This window comes from Onychomys torridus, chromosome 10 (assembly GCF_903995425.1).
Source record: "Onychomys torridus chromosome 10, mOncTor1.1, whole genome shotgun sequence".
NCBI classification, from domain to species: Eukaryota; Metazoa; Chordata; class Mammalia; order Rodentia; family Cricetidae; genus Onychomys; species Onychomys torridus.
The window spans coordinates 54196424-54209470 of NC_050452.1; positions in this window are offsets into that span (position 1 = coordinate 54196424).

A 13047-nucleotide genomic window follows, 5' to 3' on the forward strand; every position below is an offset into this window, starting at 1 on the left:
TTAGGACCTCCCTAGATGTGGATAGTTTCATAAAAATAATTTCTATCTAAATGCATACATACCACACTTGCCCCTTATTCTGTTTCTCTATAGTATCTTTGTTAGTATAGAAACTAGCAATATTAAAGCATCCTTCTGGAAATAATATGGAAGTTTGTTTATTATGGCATGGGTATTAATGGTCATTCAAAGACATCTATATCCTCATCCCTCAATACTGTGAATACTATAATGGAATTTGTAGCTATGATTAAGGTGAGCAACAAAGCTATTGTAGGGATAAGATTGTACTATAATGAGGTTCAAAAATGAGTCATTTCAGATCAGATTCCCCTCCTTAAACACAGAGGACACTTCAGCATGAAGGAGGTCAGAGACTTTCAAAGTGACAAGGGTTTCTTTCCATTGAAACAAAGACAGTCTTAGCCAAGCAATTCATATCTTCTCACTTCTTTGAACCACCCTTAGAAGAGCACTCACAGAAAAATGAGGATAGTGATCGAATAATGACAAGGAAATGAACTGAAAACGTGTTCTTCTCTCCAGACTCAAGAAAGCAGAGCAGGCTTGCAAATGCCTTTATTATCTCATCTGTCCACACATGTCCTACTTCTAACTTGCAGAACTATACATTTTTACTTTATTTTTTATGTGTGGTTTGAAGCCATTTCATTTGGGGAAATTTATTGTGTCAGCAACTGAAAACCTAATAAATGTGTCAATCTTGAAATTTATACTATCTTCACCTTAGAAGTCAATTTTGTAAAATTAAATATAACTACTGAATTTTACAGATATCCATAAGTGATAGAATTGGAAACCTTCCAAATATTTCCTCATTCATATGTAGAAAAGTATCCTGTAACTTTTCACATACAGACGTGGAGGAAATACCTTACTGAGAGGTATTGAATATGAAATTAGTGAGGAATAATAAAGAGATAAGTGAGCTGTGATAGCACATGCCTGTCATGTGATGAAGAAGAAAAGGCAGATGTATCACAACTGTGAGGCCAGCTTGAGTTCAATCCTATGAACTCAGATGATGGAAAAAAAGAAATTACTCATGAAATCTACTGTCACATGCATTCCATGAATTTGGCATGCATGCATAGGTGCACACACATAATTAAATACTATATAAGCCATATTATAAATTGTAAGCAGTTGTGTAACAGTTTTCAGGTCCTAAAACACATGCACACCAGAAGCTTTTCATCTAAGCAAGTTTGCCTCACCTCACTCCTGCAACATAGTCTGATGCCCAATGCAGATGGCACTAACCTAATATTTTTTTTTGCATTTCTTCATCAATGAAGACTATTTGGTAGGTTGACTCTAATCAGAACATTGATCTTGATGCACATTTTTATACTTGAAGGTAGAAGAAGGGGGGACCCATCCTTCCCTTGGACAGACTAATACACAATTGTGTGATTGCCTCGGTTGAAATCATTCCACAAAAACAAAAAATAAAGTCAAAAGCAGAATATTCATATATAATAAAGTTAGAATCAGAGGATACAGTAAAATCAGAAATACAAAAAGCTATGAAACAACTCTAAAGTATGCTGATATTTATGTTAACTCATTGTTATTTATTCCTGTTTCACTTGTATTGTTTATCACCAACATTATTATTTTATTATTATTATTCCAAATGCAAGTTATATAAATTATTTTAAGGCTAATTATACAGTGAGATTTGGAACTTTAGGTTCACTCTTCAATATTTGGACATAGTGATGCATTTCAAAATACCAAAGGCCTGTTTTCAAACTGTACTCATAGAAACAATAAAGAAAATTATAAAATATGCAATTTTGGTAATTTGAAGGTTATCCCATATGTCTTGTGTTTATTTATTTTAAAAATTAGTTTTGACATAAATATACACAGCATAATAATGAAAGCCAAAAAAAAAAAAAAAGAAAGAAATGGAATCCAAAGTAACCCAAGTTCTCAGGAAAAGGGCTCTTGGTAGTGATTCCTTCTAAAGAGAATCATAAGCCAAAATTCAGGTCACCTCTTGATATCTAGATCGAATTTGTGGCACTAATGGTTTTCCAGTCATCTTTATAAAGTAGAAATTCTCAAAGTCCACTAGGGCAGTTGACTGAATTGCACACACCCAAGTTAAAATTTGTGATGTACATACATTTAACACATGGAACATTACAGCATTTCAGTGTGGCTTAAATGAGGATTTCCCTTTAATTGTCCTGTATTAGTTGGATTCATGTCACTTGAAATTTCTGTAAGTTCCTTTTAGTGTACAACTTCGAAGTTTCTAGAGTCTTCTTCAGATACAACAGAGAATGAAACAAAATTCTAGGACATCCACTGAACAAGTAATCTGTGTGTTATATGAGATGGTACATCTGAGGCATGTTGATTATTCTATAAAGATACTCCATGGTTATTTTTTTCCATTTCAAGCCCCTTGAAACATGGACTAATTGTAGCCAGGCTGTATTTTTTTAATGACATATTGCCATTTCTGGCATCGTGGTTTTGTCTAAAGTAGAAAGAAAAAAAAAGTAATTTTAGAAATGTAGGCCCATGTTTAAACATGGACACACTAGTTTAAGAAAGTGGGATCTATTAGAATGGCTGTAGCTATATCTTTATCCAATTTCTACTAAAATTGATGCAATTAATGTTGAGGCAATGATGTTAATACCAACATATTTAACAATTAATAAACTTTATTCAATATTTTACTAAAGTAAAAAGGCTGCTAAGTAAAAATGCTTGCTAATCAGAAGATCTTTGCTGCTAAAATGTCCTTCAGTTTTCACAAAATACATGTATTCTTTTATGAATAGCACCTAACAGTGTAGTTCCTTACACTCACTGTGAATCAACTTTCACGTTAATGTGATTATTTCACTCACTTGCTTTATTTCCCCTGACTTATCAAGAAGAAACATTTCTGACCTGACTTGGCCAAACTTTTCTCTATCTCCTATCCCTTATTCCTGATCCTTATCTCAGTCTTGAATATTAGGCAACTCGTGGAAATTAAGACAGCTATCCTCTCCTGGCCTCCCTGATTATTGACTACCTGGGGAAATGGCATTAGCTTGATACTGGATCATTCCAATCATCAGATGACTGCCACCTGCTTATATCACCTGATGTATGTTTTCCTGTGTAGCCTGATATCTTCTTTCCCTTTGTGACTTTGAGGCAAGCATAGATTTTTTTCACCTTAAGTGTCATTTCTGCTGCAATACTCTTGCCATCATATTGGGCTATGTGTTTAAAATTCCTTCCTTATTATGATCAGATGTATATCTTTATTTCCTGCCCTAATTATAACTTATATAATTACACATAAAAGCAAAGAAGTTAGTCCAATGCTGCCTCAAAATAAGTTGATTATTTAAAAAAAATTATTTTGTGAAAAATAGTTGACATGCTTCAAGTCCTTAACTCATAGTGATAATATACATTGCCTATAATTTTAAGTTATGCCCATTTTATTAATATTTACATAAATGAAAATCTCTAAGCTCAGCATCTGGTGAGACTGAACTGCAAACACCCACATATTAACTCTGTTATTCTACTTCCTCCTGGCAATACTGATACAATACTTTTAATACATTTTTCTCCCTCACAATTGTATTATCCACAGAACAAATATTGTCACACCATCTGTGGTGGTTCATCTTGGTCATCCACAAGACTGGATCTGGAATCAACTAGAAGGCTAGGAGAGAGGAATGGGGCAGAATCCTGATTACTGTCCTGTGAGAAGACAACCTGCCCGCATGTCAGTCATGGGCTTTTTGTAATCCAATTGGAAGCCAATAGATTTCTATCGTGTAAAACATCCATCTTTTTTTTTTTTCTTTCTTCTTTTCTGTTTTAGTAACACTAAAAGTCTATAGGGTTCATGTTGAATTATTTAACTTTGTTCTATACCATCAAATTTGTCTAGTTTTTGTTGTTGTCTTCCAATATGTATATAACGTAACTTAACCTGGTAATATAATCACTAGATCTGTCCTGGGAATTCTCACCTGACATAAGTTTTTGAAATTTATGCATGGTAAAGAGAGAATGTGTTTAATGTTTATTTAGTTATTGTGGTGATTTGAATGGGAAATATCACCCATAGGCTCAAATATGTAAACACTTCATCCCGAACTGGTGCTTCTCTTTGGGTTAAATTGTGAACTTTTAGGAGGTGAAGCCTTAAAGAGGGGAATATATTCCTAGTGGTGGGATTTGAGAGTTCAGTAGCTTCATGCCCTTTCCATTTCACTCTCTGTTCCTTGTTTGCATTTGAAGATGTGACCTTTTAGCTTATTTTTCTGGTTGCCTGGTGCCGTGCCTCCTCTACCATAGTGGAAACTCCCTTGGGACCATGACAAGTTGACATCATTCTTTCACAAGTTCCTTTTCATCTTAGTGTTTTTTGACAATGTCAGAAAGAAAACTAGAACACTTATCATACAATGTAATGCATTTTTTGTTGAAACATATTTTCATACATGGTTACCACTATAATTTTTCCCTTTCTTTCTAATGCTACTCCAAGTACTCCACACATGAAGAAGTTAGAGGAATCATTGTTTATAACCTTACTGATGCTCAGTGTCTTCCCACCCAACAGACAAAGATACTAGGATATTTTCCCCTCTTGTCAACAGTGATAATAATATGAAAATTCATATTATTAAGCATTTCCTATCAATGTAGTTTTCAAAAGGACTTCAGGACATAGCTCCTATTGATTTTATTTTATATTTCAGAAAATTGAGGTGTAGAAAATATATCCATAAATACACATAAAGGATGAGCAATAACACCAAGATCAACATTTGGTCATTCTTCTATGAGTATTCAGCACCTGTGGTGAGAGAAAATAATACCCCTCATTATTTTTTTATGCCTTAATATTCAGAAATATTTATAGATTATGTGTAAATGGAAAAATGAAGATATAGATGATGTTAAATGTGCAAATCAGGTAAACTTGCTATAAATATATCATCAAGAATTATTTCATTATACCCATCAAAACAGCAGTGCAATTCAGAAGTGATAGGGAAAGATGGGAGAAAATGTAATTACGGAAGACCCCAGATATTGGATTTTGAAAGAATCAAGAAAGTAACTCACAATGCTCATGGGTCTTCATGAAATTCCTATGATACCCTTACATTCTCAAGGTTACATAAGAAGTAAATGACTGAGGTTTTACTCATTGGCAGTGTATCCGCCCCTTGACTGACTGAAGGATTTCCAAGTAATATAACCTTTTCTGAGTCCCCCTGCTCCTGGAAGTAACCTTATTAAAACCACTAATTTGTCTATCTGAGCATGGGCATAAATTTTTCTTTTTATCTTAGCCTCCCTTATCAGCTGCATCTTGCTCACTTGTTTTTTTTCCCTAGACTTTTAAGGGTATAGGAGACAATTCTGAGCCTATTTACATATAGTAGGATAGTTTCTTGATCTTAATGACAGTAACTTCATAATATCTAAATGTAAGTAGTTTTACAGTCTCATTGTACAAGGGTTAGAGTGTTAGTCAAATTTCTATCAAATAACTAACATGCCTATCACAACAAATATATAGCTTTGTATTATATTTTCCATGCACAAACACCAAAACATATTGTGAAGTCTAGTCGGTCCAATCCTTTTACACCAATACCTAGAGTAAGTTTTCTTAAGCTTTTTAGAGACAATTGAATAAGTCTATGAGAGCTATGTTTGGTCCACAGAATTTATTGACATGTCTGTTGTTCATTTAGTCCAGCACTGTTACTGAGGTATGCCTCTGAAGGTTGTTAGAGTTTTTTAATAAGGTGCCTTAAGATTGGGATTTAAAGGTGTACTGTGCTATGAAGAATAGAGGAATCCTATTATTCTTTGGCTTAAAAATATGAACATAGCTTTTAAATGGTCAAAGGACTCATGCAGTCATACGGTGAGGTCCAAAAGACTTAGTCCTGACATAAACATGCAGCAAAGAACACTTGTGAAATAAAATAAGTTACATTCCCATAAGACATTTATAAGAATGCACTTCCTAGCCAAAAACTGATGGAATCCACGGAGAATAAAGTACAATATGGATCTTCAAAAAAATAAATAAACAACGCTCTTGCTTTGTCACTTTTATTAAATGAAGATAACTTGTCCCATATAAACATAATATGGTCCCAGACAATGGCATATGGAACACTTAAGAATAAAAAGATATAAAAAAGGAGAAGTAGCTCTCACTGAGCCATATGGTATTGTTTCTGTGAATATGTACTTTTTCCTTAGGGTTTCAAATTTCAAGACAGATGATTTCCTTTGTTATTGTTGTTCAACACTTCTGTAGAGTATTTAAGAAATTAGAAATCCATTTTCCTTGATTTTTATTAAGACATTTTAATAATAAATATATCATTAGGATTTATGATGAAATAAAAACAAAAACCCATGGGAAGATACACTCATAGCCCTTATGATGCTGAGAACTGTGAGGTTAGTTACACAAAGAAATTGATTGTTATTCAAGACTGAATATAGTAGATATAGCTAATGTCATTCTGACCAAATTCCTTCCATATCTGTCAGTGTTCCCGAATCTGCTTAAAGGATAATCTACTTTACATAATATATAAGAAGCATCAACAATATCAGTAGAGATTTTTTATCAGCCAAGAGGAGACTTCAATCTACTGTGGCAATTCTCTGTAATTTTCACCTAATTGTTGACCCCTACCTTTTATTAAACCAGTGGATATGTATGTAAGAATTTATTAGGACTCCCGTCCAAGTACTAACTAGGCCCGACCCAGCTTAGCTTCTGAGATCAGACAAGAGCAGTGGGCATGCAGGGTGGTATGGACTGTATCAGGCCCTCTGGATAAGTAAGACAGTTGATTAGCTTGAACTGTTTGGGAGGCACCCAGGCAGTGGGACCCTGATCTGTCCTTAGTGCATGAGCTGACTGTTTGGAACCTGGAGCCTATGCAGGGACACTTTGCTCAGCATAGAAGGAGGGGACTGGACCTGCCTGGACTGAATCTACCAGGTTGAGCTGAATCCCCAGGGGAGTCCTTGCCCTGGAGGAGATGGGAATGGGGGATGGGTTGGGGAGAGGGCAGGGGGTCGGGAGGAGGGAGGACAGGGTAATCCGTGGTTGATAGGTAAAATTAAATCAAATTATAAAATAAAAAATTAAAAAAAAATTTACTGTAAGGGAAAATGGCACACGAGTTTAAAAGAAAAGAATAATTTCATCTTCAATGATGCTAAAGACCAATTTCCATTGCCATTATGATCTTAGTTGTTATTCAATATACTATTAGGCAAAAATTGTAAAAATATTATGTTATTGCTGTTTGCCTTGGTTGCCCTCCAAATTTGCTAGGTAAGTCCCTATTTATGAAGACACCACTTTAGGAACACACTCCAGAAATCCATGTACTGGATCTGACCAGAATGTTCTCTCCATGAGGACCAGCTTTACAGTACTAGAAGGCACCAGGCCAGATTCCAAAAGAGGGCAAAGACCCTTACCTACCCAGCTATGAATCACATCAATGAACAGTGTGGCATGATGTAGAGAGCTGCATGCTGCCGCATCTTAAAGATGGCGCTGGCTTCTGCCCTCCGCCTTCCCGATGGTGAGTGCTCTCTGTGATAAACAACTCCTTAATTGGCTAAGGCTGAGAATCTGGCTTGCTTATGGGCACCTGGACCTACTGGCAGTGCCCACATGGCGTATCAGGGTTGGCTACCCAGTGATTACTTAAGGCTGTGAGCGGGTTTCCCTGGGGTCAGAAGTCAGAAGTTTGTTCAAGGTTCCTGAGTAAACTGCTGAAAGAAGAGCCTGGTGTCACATCATCCTTGCTGGTTGAGGCGGTCGCGGCAGCATGAAAGCAATAGGGTAAAGTAGTAATATGCATAGCCTTAGTGGTAACCAACAGCTCTAAGACCTGCTCAAAGAAGGGAAAATGCACCTGGAATTGAAACCCAACTTCTCAGTGCTAACAAAGTCAAGTCATGGTATTAGATGAGAATCTAACCACTAATTTACTAAACAACTTCAACAAACATCAACAACCTATAAATATTTGTCCTTTTATATGTAAGTACCTGCAGTAAGCACCCATAATCAGGAAACTTTCTTTGTAACAGAGACACCTACAAACAACCACAATCCATAAAAATGCAGATTTAAGGAGTCCAATTAGAATGGAAGCATTTAAAAACACTGCAGCACTTATAACTCAGGGAACACTGTGAAAGAGGGGGTGGGAATATTGTAAGAGCCAGGGATTTTGCTGTGAAATGGGGGCATCCTGGAAATATCAGAAACTGCACTCATAATGTCTCACCAACATGACTGTCAAAAGCCAAACTGAGAAATGATGACATACTAATGAATATGCCATTGTAGACCGGGAAAAAGCCCAAGAGAGCTCAACCCTATACAAAGCTCTACAGGCAACTGAGAAAAGCTTGAGGTGTGATGGGTGGTTCTCCCTAAGGAAGAACACATCAATTGGTTGTTCAGTGTCAAATAGTCAACCCTGAAAGCATGCACAAAATTAACATTGTAGGGAGTGAGCAAGTTATATCCGGAAATATATATGCATACACATGCGCATATATGCATGCAATAAGAATTCATGAAAATCAGGCCATGAATTTGAAGCTGAGCAGAGAAGGAGGGTTTGGGGGAGTAAAAGGAGGGGAGAAATGTTGTAATTTTATTAATCTCAAAACTAAAAAAAAGAAGCAAAGACATGTAGGATAAACTTCTTTTTGTGATTCCAAATATTCCCATTATACATATTTTTACATCCCATTTTGTAGCCACCCAGACTTAATACTTTTTAAACACTGCAAATCTTTATGGGATGATGTGGAAAATTCTAGGTGATGTTTTATTCATTGAAACAGTCAAGGTATGCAAAGAATGCTGCTAATTGTGTTGAAGAAAAAAAGATACATATTTATGGCTACAAGCTTTTATATGCAAGTAAATTTCTGGAAGCTTATAGTATAATTTGTATCAATCAGTATACAAACAAGAAACAGATGGCAAACTCAAATTAGAATAATTTGAAGGGGTTTATTTACACAGAAATTAATTGCAAAGGTGTGGATGGATACAGGACACCAAAAGCAAAGGGTAGTAAAAGATTCTTGATTATAAACAGCAGGACTACAGCACACCTAAAACTAGAAGAAAGAAAGGAGGGCTTCTATGTATGTATGTATGTATGTATGTATGTATGTATATATATATATATATATATATATATATATATATATATATATATATATATAGAGAGAGAGAGAGAGAGAGAGAGAGAGAGAGAGAACCTAAGATGCTCCAGGCATAGCAACCTAGATTATTTAAACACCTTGACCCTATTTTCTTTCTCCTTTCTGTGCAACCCAGAAAACCTAACCCTGTAAAACCAATCCTGAGAACCCAAGTGCCTTGGTTATATGACTCTTAGGGAGCACCTTACCAAAGAAAACATAAGGAAGAGACAGAAAATATTCTGAGCTAGAGGTAGTAGAGCAAGTGGAAGAAATACACTATTATTTCCCTAGGTCTTTTGTAATATATTTATTATAGAGAGTTATCTGTTCACTCTGGAGAATTTTACTGTTTATAGCTCCTGGTTATTTATTAATAATGGCCCATAATGTATGTTCCCAGGTAAAGACTAAACAAAGCAGTAAATATCTTCCTTTAAAAAGCCTTTATACTATACTTTTCTTACCAGAACTTAATTGTATCATTTAGTATGAATTTATGCTAGGTAAATGGATAGTTTTTAATTTTTTGGAGAATTTAATATGAGCACTAGATTTGCATATTTCTATTCCAATCTCTATTTACTCTACTCCCCAGTTCCCTCCCATTCTTTCTAAAGGTAATATATATATATATATATATATATATATATATATATATATATATATATAGAGAGAGAGAGAGAGAGAGAGAGAGAGAGAGAAAATTTTATAGAATTATTTTGTGTGCTGAACTGTCTGAACTGTCAAGTAAGATTTGAATTTAGTTCTGCTGATAAATCACTACCTTCACCTGTTTTGTGCTTTTATAAAAAAAAAGTGTTTTGATCACATTTATACCCATGCCTCTTCCCCTCCATCTCTTCCAATATCCTTACTGCTATTTTTCCTTCTATACTTCATGTACTCCTTTTTAATCCCATTAAGTCAACTTAGTGCTTGTCAGTTTGTGAATGGCTATAGGACCATTCACTGGAAATAAGGAACATACCAAGCATCACATCCCCGAAGAACTGGCACTCTCTTTTCCTCATTGTCTATCAGTTGCCAACAGCTTCCCAACTAGGTGTGTGATCTCAGGAGCCTCTCCATGATCCAAGCTGGAATATTTGGCTGAACAAAGTTCCTTTCACTAATAGGTCCTTGGTCCTTGTGAAAAGAGAAAAGGATAGAAAGTGGATACCAGCCCTGCTGAAAAATGATGCAAGCTCCAGGTTCTAACAGAGACACTGCTTCCAGGTAATGAGGGTTGAAAGTGACAGTGGAGGATGCTCCATGACTTCCGAGCACATGCAGGCACACACACACACATACACACACACACACACACACACACATACACACATGCACACGATCACGCACACGTGCACATATACACACACACATACACACACACAGGAAACAAAAACAAAAACAACAAAAAAAAAAACAACTATCAGAAAGATATTATTACAAGGTATAAAGAGAATTAGGAAACTGAAGTATATCAACTATGCAGTTCTGTGTTGGGAACTCTTTACTGAGTTCTGTGAGGTTTCTCAGAGAAATCTCGTAACAAAGTTAAAAGGTTCCCAGATTCCACAGCAAAGATAGCAGGGCAGAGCAAAAGGAAGGAAATATAAAAGACACAATGGTGAATTTCTGATGGTGCCTAGTGTCATGTATAATCATAAAATCCAAGAAAATTTTGTTTCACTGCTCTCCATGGCCAAATTCAAATTTTTCTACATGACAAATAAAAATGAGCCACAACTTTAAAGTCAGAAGAGTTTTATAATCTATTCCTGCTGTTGTATGGAACATCCTTTAGGAGCTCAGGAATTGAGGGGGAGCCATGAAGTCAGCAAATAAGCAATCAATTTGACTTTTCTATGTGAGAGTGTAAAACTTAATATGCTGCCTACTTAATCGTTTCAGAGAATCAGAGAGTTGGTACATCTAGGTAAACTGTCACATTAAAAGAATGATGACTAAAGTCCATGGATATCTCAGTATTTATGCAGAAATGGACACTGTTCACAATGCAGCTTGAAAACTGACAATGCAGATTTAGACTGGAATGGATGTATAGAAAGAGATTGCTAGGGGACTGACTGAGTTCTTGAACTGTTCATGACTATGAGAATTAATATACGTAACAAAGAGGAAGGGGACTTTTTTAAATTAGATATTGACAATTTATCATTTATTATGCAAAATATAAAGTTTCAGTTAAAAGATATCATCATCCCTTTAACCAAAATTATGTTTTACCTCCCCTTAGTATTGCCAATTCATATACATTTAATCAATGGACAATATATATATACTCCTCTCGCCAGAGAGCTATTCTCTTCAGCATACTGGTTTATTACATAGATTTTTCTGAGTTATTGTAGTAATTGTGGAGTCAAAATTAATTCATTGGAATGATATAAATTTATATATTTATAAGAAACAGCTAGAATTTCATGAATCTCAATTGGTATATAGCAATGTCTAGATAGGTATTATTCTTAAATGGAATGGGGATTATTTATTGTTGTTGAAATGACAATAAAATAAAACAAAACACAGATGTACAATCAGGGATTAGAAAAGCAATCCTAAAATAACAATTTTGACAAGGTGACTTCAAATTAGGGTGATAAGCAGGAAATAAACAAATACACATTTGGAAATAGTCAAATTGATTAAAAACTGGAGCTATGAATCTATAACATTCAATGTCAAATTATGATTCTCTGCTGACATAATAGAAAGTGTGTTCTCTCTGCACCCCAGGCCATTTAGGTATGTTTTCTCTAACAGTAACCTGGTTTCACAAAAAGTCATTTTTATTTCTCTTGAGAGTGCTGTAGCCTGAAGAATAAAGGCCTACATCTGCCCACGATAGAAATTTACCCCCAATATGACCAAGACAAGATGATTTTTAGCTCTTATGTACAGGATGGATCCCTGCTGCTCCTGGCTTTGTGATATTTCTTTGTTCATTCTCTCTGTAGTTGCAGAGTTTATTTTTTTCCATTAACAAGAGAACATTTCAATTCTGCTGGTGTACCTTTAGTGACTGAGGTGGCATTACTACTAACTTCAGCACTTTGAAATGGTTACAGTCAAGTTTTAGATCACAATCCTCACACTATTACTAACAGTAATGGTTCTCGAACAATACAGCTGTAAGAGAAAACCTTGGAATTAGATGGGAAAAGGAAGTTGTGGAAGGAGCTCTATTCAAAGACGAGGATCTCCATGGACTGAAAAAAAAATCTCCTTTATGCATTGACTGAACTCCAAATGGGCCTTTCCTATTGACAAGCTAAAGGTATTTCTCATAATGGGATAGTCAAGCAACAAAAACTCATCTCCTTTCAATTGAAGTGAATTGCTAAAGTCACTGCTTCAAAGAATGACCTCTTCAGAAACTGGGCAGAGCATTTTAGTTCTGTCCTTCCTCCATCTGTGTGTAGTTAGCAAGAAACTCTCTTCCATTACTTGCCTTACTACAAAGGGACCCTTTGAGTAAGAAAATAACAGTGTCCATATGGTAGTGGAATTCTTTGACAGACTTGTTCTTATTCTCTACATGACTACATTGGTAATCATCTGCACTGTACTCTTGACTGTTCATCTCCTGATATTCCAAATAAATGAACATCCACATGAGGTTTAACATTTGCAGAAATATAACATGACAGTGTTCAGTATGATTTCCCTTGGGGCATGGGATGTATCAACCACATGCTTATATTTTGCCATAGTCTGATGGGA